This window comes from Ursus maritimus, unplaced genomic scaffold, assembly GCF_017311325.1.
Source record: "Ursus maritimus isolate PB19 unplaced genomic scaffold, ASM1731132v1 scaffold_9, whole genome shotgun sequence".
NCBI lineage: Eukaryota > Metazoa > Chordata > Mammalia > Carnivora > Ursidae > Ursus > Ursus maritimus.
Window position 1 is genome coordinate 51,179,085 of NW_024427107.1, and position 12,815 is coordinate 51,191,899.

The following is a 12,815-nucleotide window of genomic DNA, read 5'->3' on the forward strand; positions in this document are numbered from 1 at the left end:
ATAATGTAGCACCTCCAAGCAAATAAGGGATTGTAATATACAAGAGGTGTTCTGCTGAAAATATAAAATATGAGATCACAGATCAAGTGGTTTATGAACAGCAGCAGGTCTCAGGAGAATGTTTCCCCTATAGACATATATTAGTGGTTTAATGACAGCGCTTTTGACATTTTAAGCCTTATAAATGACTTCATATGATTCGCCTCCCTGGAAAAATACTTTCAGAGACTAAAGATTGGATGAAGACATCTCCCTAGTAGGAAAAGAACAAAATGATACAATCATTTATTATTTTTTATTAAACCTATTGGAGTAAAATTTATTTTGTTTTGGCAAGGTCACTGAAAATAGTTCAATAGAAAATAATTGGAAAGAAGTTGTTGGTTCTTTCCTTTAAGCATTTTTATCTGAGACATTCCCTTGATGTTGTGGGAAAATATCAGATTTCAGATTAGAGGATATTTTAAAGGACTTATGAAGCCTTCAAAACTTGACTCTCAAAGTCACATATACAATTAAGGTGACCTAAAAACTAGCTCTATCCTTAGTCCTAGCATGGGTTTGTTGTTGATTTTAAATGCTTTTCTTATTATATCCAGCAATTTAATTTTCTTCTAACTTTATACAATTCTTTAAATTACTGGGTATTCCTATGAGAAATGTAAGGATATTCTATCACAATTTCTATCCAAAAATTTAAATGTTTTATTATGTCCTTGTTTTGTCTATCAAATGACTTACACAAAAACAATTTTTCTTTTAAATCCGTTTTTCTCCAATTTAATTATTTAAATTACTTAACAAAATTAAAAATGGAAAATAATTGCTAACACAATATCCTTAATCACGTTTTCATTTTTGATAAACAATATATAACAATCTGGGTTTATAAGCTATTATTTTTACAACTAGTTAGGCCTCTAGTTTTATTTTAAGATGGTTTTAATTTGAAGACATTCAATATATCCCTATTTTTTCATAACACAAAGGAAAACACAAATGTTTTAAATGAAAATTTACCTGTTATTTCCTTTAAGTCACAATATAATTCACAGTATTTGAAAATTTACACTAGAACTATTTTTAGCTAAATCTTTAAATTATTTCAAGCAGTTATTAGTGCTATTCACCAAGTATTTCTATTCCTCTGCCTTCTGGCTTGTAGTAAGATTGCTGGTTTTTTTCCATGTGTTTTGGGGCCATGTGACTAGTTCTGGCCAATGAATTGTGAGTACAAGTAACCTGTGTCACTTTCCTGAGGAGTATTTAACTGCTTGTGAGATACTCTCCTGAGGTCTTCTATTTCAGGAGGTGATCCATAAAAATTTTTTGAGATGGTGGCCTCTCTGTCAGTTCAAGCTCCTGAGTGGCTGTGGTGTGTTGAGCCCCCTGCTGACTTACAATGGACATATATGGTGAGCCAGAAATAAGCTTTATCACAGAATTCTTGATATAGATTTTTCCTTTTAGCATAGTATAATCTATTCAGATTAAAACAATGTTTAGGGTCTTTGAATTTAGGGTCTCTATTTTTTAAGACTCTACACACATTTACTTAATCATTTCACTTCTCTTGGTCTACTTTAAGAAAAGCTAGTAAAGATATAAGAAAAAAATTGAGAGAGATACAGAGAGATCAATAAACTACAAACTCAGGAAAAACACTTTTAAATGTAACATAAAGAAAGCACAGAAATAGATAGATTTCAAATTTTCTTTTCTTAGCTACTTCATTTTTTTAATTTTAAAAGAGGAATTGCCCATTAAAGAAATAAAATTCTATATAGAAATTAGGAAAGAAAACAGAGCAATCACTCTCCAGACATGATCACATAGTCATATTGATATTCTGATGTTTCCTGCCAATCTTTTCTGATGCATATTCAGTGTGTGCATGCATTTACAAATTTAATAATGCACTGTGTGAATTAAAGAATTAAAGCAATAAAACATAAGACCTAGAAGATGTATTTTAATATTCAACTGAATATATGGAAATGAAGGCTTTTCTTAGCACAAATACAAAATGAAAACCACTGACAAAATAATTACATGAAACTTTAAACTTACGAATATCAAAAACATCCTAAAAAGGATATGACAAAATATATTTGTGTAGCCTAAAGTTGAAACTTGTATTCATAAAAAGCAGAAAGAAAGAAAGAAAGAAAGAAAGAAAGAAAGAAAGAAAGAAAGAAAGAGAGAGAGAGAAAGAAAGAAAGAAAAAGAAAGAAAAAGAAAGAAAGAAAGAAATAACAGGCAAGAAAAATGATGGGTATTTTAAATTTTGAAACTCATTTGCAGTTTTATATTTTGTTATACTCAGAATATACACCCAATAAAAGTATGTCATTAAGACTTCATAATATAGTTGTCAAAAGAAAATTAATTCACATAAAAATTTCACAAAAAGAATATGAGATCAATTGCATTATTAAGGCTAAATTTTGTGATATAGACTAAAAATACTCTGAGTTCAAAGAAAGGAAATATTTGTGAAAGAGTAATCAGAGGACATTTCTTAGGAAGCAGGAACTGAGCTTACCTTTAGTTTTCTATAATAAAATAAGAAGAATCCTTTATCTTTGCATGGATCATACATGAGCTGTTTTGAAGTTTGTTGCAATGCAACACAGTATTAGAGCAAGAGCAGTAAATGCACAAGGCAGAACAGGTACAAAGGGCCTAGCTAACGGTGGGGCTAGCCCTGGAGGGGTGGTCTCAAGGTCAAATCACAATATCTAAATGGGTTGACTCAGGCTAGCACTCAGACACAGGACATCTGATCTTATTAATGGCAAATGCCTTAGTCAGTCTGATGTGCTATAACAGAATACCATAGACTGCGTGGCTTAAACAATGAACATTCATTTCCCACATTTTTGGAAGCTAGAAGTCCTAGATCAGAATGCCAGTATGGTCAGGTTCTTGGTAAATGCCCTCTTCCTGGTTTGTAGATGGCCATTTTCGTTTCTTGTATCCTCACATTGTATAGAAAAAGAATGCTAGCTTTCTTCTTCCTCTTCTTCCCCTTCTTTCCCTTCTCTCTCTTCTTCCCCTTCTTCCTCTTCTTTCCCTTCTTCCTTCCCTTCCCCTTCCCCTTTCCCTTTCCATTTCCCTTTCCGTTTTTCTCCTTCTCCTTCTTCTTCTCCTTCTCCTTCTCCTCCTTCTTCTTCTTCTGACACTAATCCCATCATGGGGGCTCTACTGTCACAACTAAATTACCTCCCAAAGATTCCACCTCCAAATACCATTATCTTAGGGGTGCAACATATGAGTTTAGGGGGATATAAATATTCGGTCCACAACAGGAAGTGTCATCAAAAGGCAAAACCATGTTGGGGCTGTCATGATTTTGAGGATAGACCTTCAGTTTAAAGCAGAGTCCTAGAACTCAGTGAGTATCCAAGGACAGGGCCCAACCTCCTGGGGGAGGAGGTAGCAAGCGTTGAATAGAATGCCAAGGAATGCCCTAAATCAAGTAGATTATTGCTTGGAGCAGGGTCAAATTTATAACAATGACTTTGAATATAAAATAAGGAAGAAGGCTGAAGCCAAGCAATAAAGATTGGGCCATCATTGCAGGAAACTCTAAAGAGGAGATGCAAATGCCCAAGGAGTTTACTATGAGCCTATTAGATAGAGAGCTTTAATCAGCAAAACTAACTCCATATTCTATCTGTTGGTGGGATTTCTCAAACTCAGGCTCTCAATTAAGGAGGGTATAGCTTGAGCATGTAGATTGAAGATCTTTGTTACTTGCAGCTGAACAGAATTTGGAAAGCAAGAAGTTGACTTTCCCAATTTTGCAAATATATCCATTATGCATCATCTTATTTGATCCTCCCAAAGCCTATAGACCTTTGAAGTGGGAAAAGCAGGTATATAATTTTCCTCATTTTGGAGTGGAACATGACATGCCCAGGTCCTGAGATCAGTGAAAGAAGTCTCTGTCTCTTGTTCGGTGTTCTTTCCTTTGGACTGTAGGGAATCATGGGGGCTTCATAATAGGATAATGACACAGAGAAAAGAGAAATTGTGAGCACGAGAAAATGATGATTTTGATTTAGCCAGATGACTAAAATTCAAGTTATCTTTAGAGAGAAAAGTAAGACCATGTGGGGTTTTATGTTTTGGATATTATGTTAGTTTATTCAGGCTGCCATAGCATAATACCATAGACTAGGTGACTTAAACAACAAAACTTTATTTTCTCATGGTTCTGGATCACAAGTCTAAGATCAAGGTGTCAGCAAGGTTGATTTCTCTGGAGACCTCTCTCCTTGGTTTATAAATGGATGTCCTCTCCCTCTGTTGTTGTTGTTGTTGTTGTTGTTTAATCTTTTTGTTGTAGTGTTCAATGACTCATTAGTTGCATGTAACACCCAGTGCTCATCCCAACACATGCCCTCCCTAATACCCAACACTCAGTCACCCCATTCCCCCACCCCCTCCCCTCTGCAACCCTCAGTTTGTTTCCAGGAGGCCAGAGTCTCTCATGGTTTGTCTCCATCTCTGATTTCTTCCCATTCAGTTTTCCCTCCCTTCCCCTGTGGTCCTCCATGCCATTCCTTATGTTCCACAAATGTTCCATATGATAATTGTCTTTCTCTGCTTGACTTATTTCACTTAGCATAATCCCCTCCAGTTCCATCCATGTCGATGAAAATGGTGGATATTCATTCTTTCTGATGGCTGAGTAATATTCCATTGTATATATGTACCACATCTTCTATCCATTTGTCTGTTGAAGGGCATCTGGGCTCCTTCCACAGTTTGGCTATTGTGGACTACTATGAACATTGGGGTGCATGTGCCCCTTCTTTTCACTACATCTGTATCTTTGGGGCAAATACCTAGTAGTGCAATCACTGGGTCATAGGGTAGCTCTATTTTCAACATCTTGAGGAATCTCCATACTGCTTTCTAAAGTGGCTGTGCCAGCTTGCATTCCCACCAGCAGTGCAAGAGGGTCCCCCCTTCACAACCTCACCTGCACTTGTTGTTTCCTGTCTTGTTAATTTTTTGGCCATTCTAGCTGGTGTAAGGTGATATCTTGATTTGTATTTCCCTGATGGCTAGTGATGTTAAACATTTTTTCCTATGTCTGTTAGCCATTTGTATGTCTTCTTTGGCGAAGTGTCTGTTCATGCCTTCTGCCCATTTCTTGACTGGATTATTTGTTTTTTGGGTGTTGAGTTTGATAAGTTCTTTATAGATTTTGGATATCAGCCCTTAATCCAAAGTGTCATTTGCAAATATCTTCTCCCATTCTGTGGATTGCTTCTTAGTTTTGTTAACTGTTTCCTTTCATGTGCAAAAGCTTTTTACCTTGATGAAGTCTCAAAAGTTCATTTTTGTTTTTGTTTACCTTGCCTTCAGAGATGTGTCTTGAAAGAAGTTGCTGTGTCCAATGTCAAAGAGGTTACTCCCTATGTTCTCCTCTAGGATTTGATGGATTCCTATCTCACATTAAGGTCTTTCATCCATTTTGAGTTTATCTTTGTGTATGGTATAAGAAGAAAGGAAAAAGCAACTAGTGGCACATGAGATTAGACTTAGAGAGATCAATGATGCCATGAAACACTCCAATGTCAGAATTTTTGGGATCCCCAAGGGGGTGGAGAAAGAGAAGACTAGAAGGTATATTTGAGCAAATCATAGCTGAGAATGTCCTGAATCTGGAGAAGGAAACAAACATTCGAGTCCAAGAGGCAGAGAGGACCCCTCCCAAAATCAATAAAAACAGAGCAACACCTGGACATGTAATAGTGAAGCTTGCAAATCTTAGAGCCAAGGAAGCTACCCTTAGAGCAGGTGGGGGGAAGAGATTTCTTATGTACAGTGAAAGGAACATCAGACCTGTCCACAGAGACCTGACAAGCCAGAAGGGGCTTGCAGGACATATTCAGGGTACTAAATGAAAAGAACATGCAGCCAAGAATACTCTACCCAGCAAGATTGTCATTCAGAATGGATGGAGAGATAAAGTTTTTAGGACAGGCAGAAACTGAAAGAATATGTGACAACTAAGCCAGCCCTACAAGAAATTTTAAAGGGGATTCTGTAAATGAAGAGAAACCCCAAGAGTCACATAGACCAGAAAGAAATGAAAACCTACAGAAATAGGAACCTTACAGGCGATACAATGGCACTAAATTCATATCTTTCAATAGTTACTCTCAATGTGAATGGGCTGAATGCTCCCATCAAGAGACCCAGGGTGTCAGATTGGATAAAAAAGCAATCTGGATAAAAATACTGTCTATGGGAGACTCATTTTGAACCTAAAGACACCTCCAGATTGAAGGTGAGGGGATGGAGAACCATTTATTATGCCAATGGACCTCAAAAGAAAGCTGGGGTCACAATTCTCATATCAGACAAATTAGATTCTAAACCGAAGACTGTAGTAAGAGATGTAGCGGGACACTATGTCATACTTAAAGTTTTGATCCAACAAGAAGAGCTAACAATTGTAAATATCTCCCTCTGTTTTTAAATGGTCTTGCCTCTGTGCTTGTCTGTGTCTAAATTTCCTCTTAGAAGGACACAGATCATATTAGTTAGGGTCCACTCTAATGACCTCATTTTAACTTAGTTATCTCTTTAAAAACTCTATGTTCAAATACAGTCACATCGTGAGGAACTGGGGGTTAGAATATCAACATGAAATTTTGGGGGATACAATTTAGCCTATAACAGTTTTTAAATCACAGTTTTAGAGATAGACATGACATGAAAGAAACAACAAACCATTGAAAACTTTTGAAATGTGTGGCATAATGAAAGCAATGTTTAAGAAAGATTCTTTTGACAATGGATTGTAAAATGGATCTGGGAAAAGACTAGAAACAAAGAGACCCTCTAGAAGGATGTTGAAATAGTCTAGAATGGGAATCATGAGCATATGGTAATTTTCCAAAGATATGTAATTTTTAAAGTATGATGGAACTCCCTCCCTTTTTAAAAAAAAACTGGGTAGAAGTGTGCAATACAACACATTTCTGTAAATGCTGCCACAAGCGTTCTGATTAATGCTATAATATAAGGGAAACACACATAAAAGGAATTAAAAAGTAGTAACAAAATATATTCTGGAACTTGCATTAATGTTATATAATATGATAATTACCATGTACTATGCTACTGTTATAGTAGTTTTTGCCCATTCGTCATGCATTTATTTACAAGCATGTATTGGGTAGTGACTATGTGTTTTGCACAGAAAATAAAAGCCTTAATCCTCCCCAGTGAAGCCTGCTATTCTTTATGTTCCCTAAAAGTGGGTGTGCTAAATTTTTTCAAACAATTTAAACTTTTTCATTGTCTTTGCCAAGAAATCTCTTCCTCTGGGGCTTAAGCTCTGTGAGCAATCATGAATTTACCCATGCACAAACCAATGAGAAGTCATCAAGCTCCTTTTCCATTTAGAAGCATGGCATTTTTTTTATAAGGAAAAAGTCCTAAACATGCCAGAGAATACATTCTCATTCCTGCAGCCTCCCCTAAGTGCCTTCAATCACCCTAATTCCCATAGACTTCAAAGGGAGCTCAGTAAAGATATGGCAGAGAAACAAGAAGTTGGCAGGAATTGTACCAACACATCCTCAAACCACAGTGTGTTAAAAACATGAACCTTTCAAGAACCTAAGTGCCAACAAATGATACTTAGCATTTTCAAAGAGCTTTCCAATGGCCTAATTAAATGTTATGAGGTCAATCAGTATTATTAGCCTCATTGTGTAGATAAGAAAATAGAAACACAGAAAGGTTAAGTGATGTGCCCAGGCATTCACAATAAAAGTGTTCACATTAGTGTTTGAACTCAGAGGGCTTGACAACCAAGGAATGCTTCAACTCATCTTTCCAGTTCCCTTCAAAAATAATCTAGCTCATATAATTTATCAATTGCCATTTATGAACATTCTTAATAGCTATTAGAGGTTCTATTTAGATTCCAAAGGTGAGCGCATTAATTCCACATCAAAAATAATGAAAATTTCTCATCAAATAGCTCCAAATTCAAATAAATGTGTAAGAGACAAATAGGATTCTGATAAATGTAGAATTCTTTTACTAGAAAATCATATACAATTATCAGCAATTTTTATATGCTCCTATATTTTTTCTGTATATCTGTGAAGTGACGAATTTTACACTGAGATCAACTCAATGAAAGTCAGGTTCCCATAAACTCTCATCAATTTTCTAGTACCCTATCACTGCATGAAGTCATTGAGAATGCCTTCAAGCCAAAGTTGGACACATTTACATAATGCAACCAAAATTGTAGTCTTAAAATAGTCAAATAACTTCTACCACAATAGCATTCTGTTGATAGAGAGGTTGATGTAATAAGGCACAATTTAGTCTATTTCTTTACCTACAACAACTACTAACTTTACTGCAAGTTCATACAGGAACCACCACTAGCGAATACAGTTTATACCTGTACATACTAATCTTTAACTCTCTGGTATATGCTTTTTCAAACAGGCTTTTAAAATTAAAAATTTGTGGGTTTTTAAAAAATCTAACTTTCTTTCATCCTTGCTTAAGTCAAAATCCATGTTTATATTTTCCCCTCTTCCAGTATTGTGTAATAAATTCTTTCATATTTCTAATTGTCTGATTAAAGGCAATGCATTGATTAATGTGTTTTTAATCAATATGAATAAAATCAGTCTTTCTCTCATGACTGAACTTATGTTTCAATAGTAATAATAATAATAATAATAGCAAAATTAAGTTGTTAATTTGCCCATATTCTGTGTCCCCCCCCCAGGAAATTTGATGTTGCATTGTGAAGTGATACTAAAGTTAGAGCTTGCACGCTACCCCTCTTCAGTGTGTCATTGGCAGTCCTTCCATGTTAGCTTAGAAGAGATGTGCGATATCAGTTAATATAGTGGATATCTTTCTACTGACCCATAAACCAGCTTTCCTTTTCTAAGGCAAGTTATTTTTACCAATTTTTCTTCCTAGATCTTGGGTACTTTCTTTTTGACAGTCTGTCTGAGTTATTATTAAATTGAGCATGGAAGTATCGAGTCGTGATTAAATTCTGGGGTTTACTTTGCTTAGGTTTAAATCTTGACTTAGCCATTAGTCAAGTGTGTAATCTTGGGCAAGCTGTTTACCCTCTCTAGGCTTCAATTTCATCACATGTAAAATTGGAGTAATAGAACTATATGCTTAATAAGCTTGTTGTTTGAGTTAAAGGAAATAAAACAGATAAAGCACTTAGTATAGTACCTGGAATAAAACAAGTGTTCAATAAAAGTCAATTATTGTTGGAATGAAAACAATGGAACTTATAGGTTGATCCATTTACCCTTACTGATTTATTTGCAAATATCCACTCACCAAGCCTTTTTGAATGTCTATGCTGAGTATGGACTAAGTATTCCACGTAAAATCCCAGTTAGTATGTTGGATGAGGGGAAAAAAGGGAGATTTTGTTCCTGTTTGTGGTATTCAAAGTCTAGTGGACCACACAAAAGCTTGCATACAGATGTTTATAACACCTTCTGTCATAATTGCCAAAACTTGAAAGTAATTAAGACGTCCTTCAGTAGGTGAATAGATACATAAACTGTGTATAATCCAGACAATAGAATATTATTCAGCACTATAAAGAAATAGGCTATCAAGCCATGAAAATAATTTAATAAAAGAAGCCAATCTGAGAAGGCTACATACTATATGATTTCAACTATAAGACATTCTGGAAGAGACAAAACTATAGAAACAGTAAAAAGATCAGTGGTTATTAGGAGATGGGGTGGGGGGAGCGATGAATAGGTGAAGCACAAAGGATTTTTAGGTTATGATACTATAATGATGGAAATTTTCTGTATGATACTCTAATGAAATATGTCATTACACATTTTTCCAACCCATAGATTGTACACACAAAAATTGAACTCTAATGTAAACTATGGAGTTAATGTTAAGAGAGTAGTATCCGGGGCGCCTGGGTGGCACAGCAGTTAAGCGTCTGCCTTAGGCTCAGGGTGTGATCCCGGCGTTATGGGATCGAGCCCCACGTCAGGCTCCTCTGCTATGAGCCTGCTTCTTCCTCTCCCACTCCCCCTGCTTGTGTTCCCTCTCTCGCTGGCTGTCTCTATCTCTGTCTAATAAATAAATATAAAATCTTAAAAAAAAAAAGAGAGAGAGTAGTATCCTCAGGGGAAGGTATTGTGATGGAGAATTGTGTTGGTGACAATCATCATTTTTTGAGGATCTGTCTTATAAGAGAGAAAATTGAATTCATTTTCCCATATTTCTTTGCACAAAGAGAAGGACATACGGCTTTGGCTCCAATCATTAATTACCCATACCAAAGTTCTGCTTAGAACTCTTACCCACTGCTAAGAACTCTTACCTACTCTTAATTCCCTTTATCTACTTCACCCATCTCCCCACTCACCTCTGCTCTGGCAACCACCAAAGAATTCTCTGTATTGAAAAGTTTGTCTCTTTTTTTGTTGTTGTTCATTTATTTTGTTTCTTAAATTCCACAGGTGAATGAAATCAAATGGTGTTTGTCTTTCTCTGTCTGGATTATTTTACTTAGCATTATACTCTCTGGGTCCATGTTGTTACAAATGGCAAGATCTCATTCTTTTTTATGGCTGAGTAACATTCGTGTGTGTGTGTGTGTGTGTGTGTGCATGTGCGCACGTGTGTGTATGTGTATACACACAACATCTTTATCCATTCATCAATTGATGGACACTTGTGTTCCTTCTATATCTTGGGTATTGCAAATAATGCTGCAATAAACATAGGGTGCATATATCTTTTCTCAAATTAGTGTTTGCATTTTCTTTGTGTACTCAGTAGTGAAATTACCAAATCATACGGTAATTCTCCTTTTAATTTTTTGAGGAACTTTCTTACTATTTTCCACAGTGGCTGCACCAGTTAGCATTCATACCAACAGTGCCTGAGAGTTCCTTTTCCCCCACATCCTCACTAACACTTGTTATTCCCTGTCTTTTTGATTCTAGCCATTCTGACAGGTGTAGAGTGGTATCTCATTGTGGCTTTGATTTGCATTTCCCTGATGATGAGTGATGTGGAGCATCTTTTATGTGTCTGTTGGCCATTTGTATGTCTTCTTTTGAAAAATGTCTATTCAGGTCCTCTGCTCATTTTTAATCAGATTATTTTGGGTGTTGACTTGTATAAGGTTTTTATGTATTTTGGATATTAGTATCTTTTTACTATATCATTTACAAATTTCTTCTCCCATTCAGTAGGTTCCCTTGTCTTTTTGTGGATGGTTTCCTTTGCTATACAAAAGCTTTTTATTATGGTGTCATACCAATAGTTTAATTTTTCTGGTGTTTCCCTTGCCTGAAAAGACATACCTAGAAAAAATGTTTCTATGGCCAATGTCAAATTATTGCCTATGTTTTCTTCTAGGAGTTTTATAGTTTCAGGTCTAACATCTAGGTCTTTAATCCATTTTGAGTTTTTGTGTATGATGTAAGAAAGTGGTCCAGTTTTCCCAACACCATTTGTTGAAGACTGCCTTTTCCCCTTGTATATTCTTGCCTCTTTTGTCATAGATTTATTGACCACATTAGCATGGGCTTATTTCTGGGATCTTTATTCTATGCTACTGATCTATACGTCCTATTTTTGTACCAGTATGACACTGTTTTGATCACTACAGCTTTGTAGTATATCTTGAAATCTGAAGTGATATATGTCCTTTCCAGGTAAAGCCATTTAATTTTCAGTTCTGTACTGTTTACCTCTGTCTTCCTTGCTGAGGCCATCATGGATGTCTATGTTACTATGGAGGGAACAATGTTGAACCACCACAGGGACTACAGCTGCCCCAAGGAGTGACCAAGATCTGCAAAGAATTTTTATGATAAAGAATTTTCATACAATCTGAACTGATTCTATAATAAATCTGGAAATATTTAAATACCATGAGATCTCCTCCTCCTCCTCCTGCTGCTGCTGCTTCTTCTTCTTCTTCTTCTTCTTCTTCTTCTTCTTCTTGTTTCTCTTAATCTTATTTTATTATAATTATATTTTTAATTTACACTTACAAACACTATGGTTTGGGGTCATTGTGGACTTTTTTGAGCTCCTCAATTGTGTCATCTAATTCCAAGTAGGTAGAAATAAACCCAAGTAGGTTTTGTGGCAATATAAAACTGTTTCATTGATAATTTACACGTTTCTTACCTATTTTGCAGTTATCTGGAATGTTTTTTATTTTGTTCAGTTAGCCAACATATACTACATCATTAGTTTTTGAAGTAGTGTTCAACGATTCATTAGTTGCAGTGCTCATCACAACACATGCCCTCCTTAGTACCCATCACCTGGTTACCCCACCTCTCCACCCTCCTCCCTTCTGTAACCCTCAGTTTGTTTCCCATATCTGGAATGTTATCTGATGATAAAGTCGAAATCCTTGAAAAATGAAGTTGACAAAGGCAGAAAATATAAGCCTATTAGCAAAAATTACTAGTTAGTAACTAATGTGGTCTCCACCTTAAAACCTGGGAACACATACCTGAGATGATAAAATAAGTTTCATTTAGTATGCCCACTAGTATTGATTAGTAGTAACTACTTGAAGGTTGTGTAGCTTAAGGAGTCTGAAGCTAAATTCAGATTTAGTCAGAAAGGGAGCCACGGTTTACTTGGATATCTGCAGAGGGCATGGAAGGGACTGTAAACATACATGTCACATATCAGCCTTCTCTACCTTATGCTATAATGTCTGCTTATATGTGTGGTGTAAATTTGGCCTGGGTTTGAAATACTGAACATTTTCC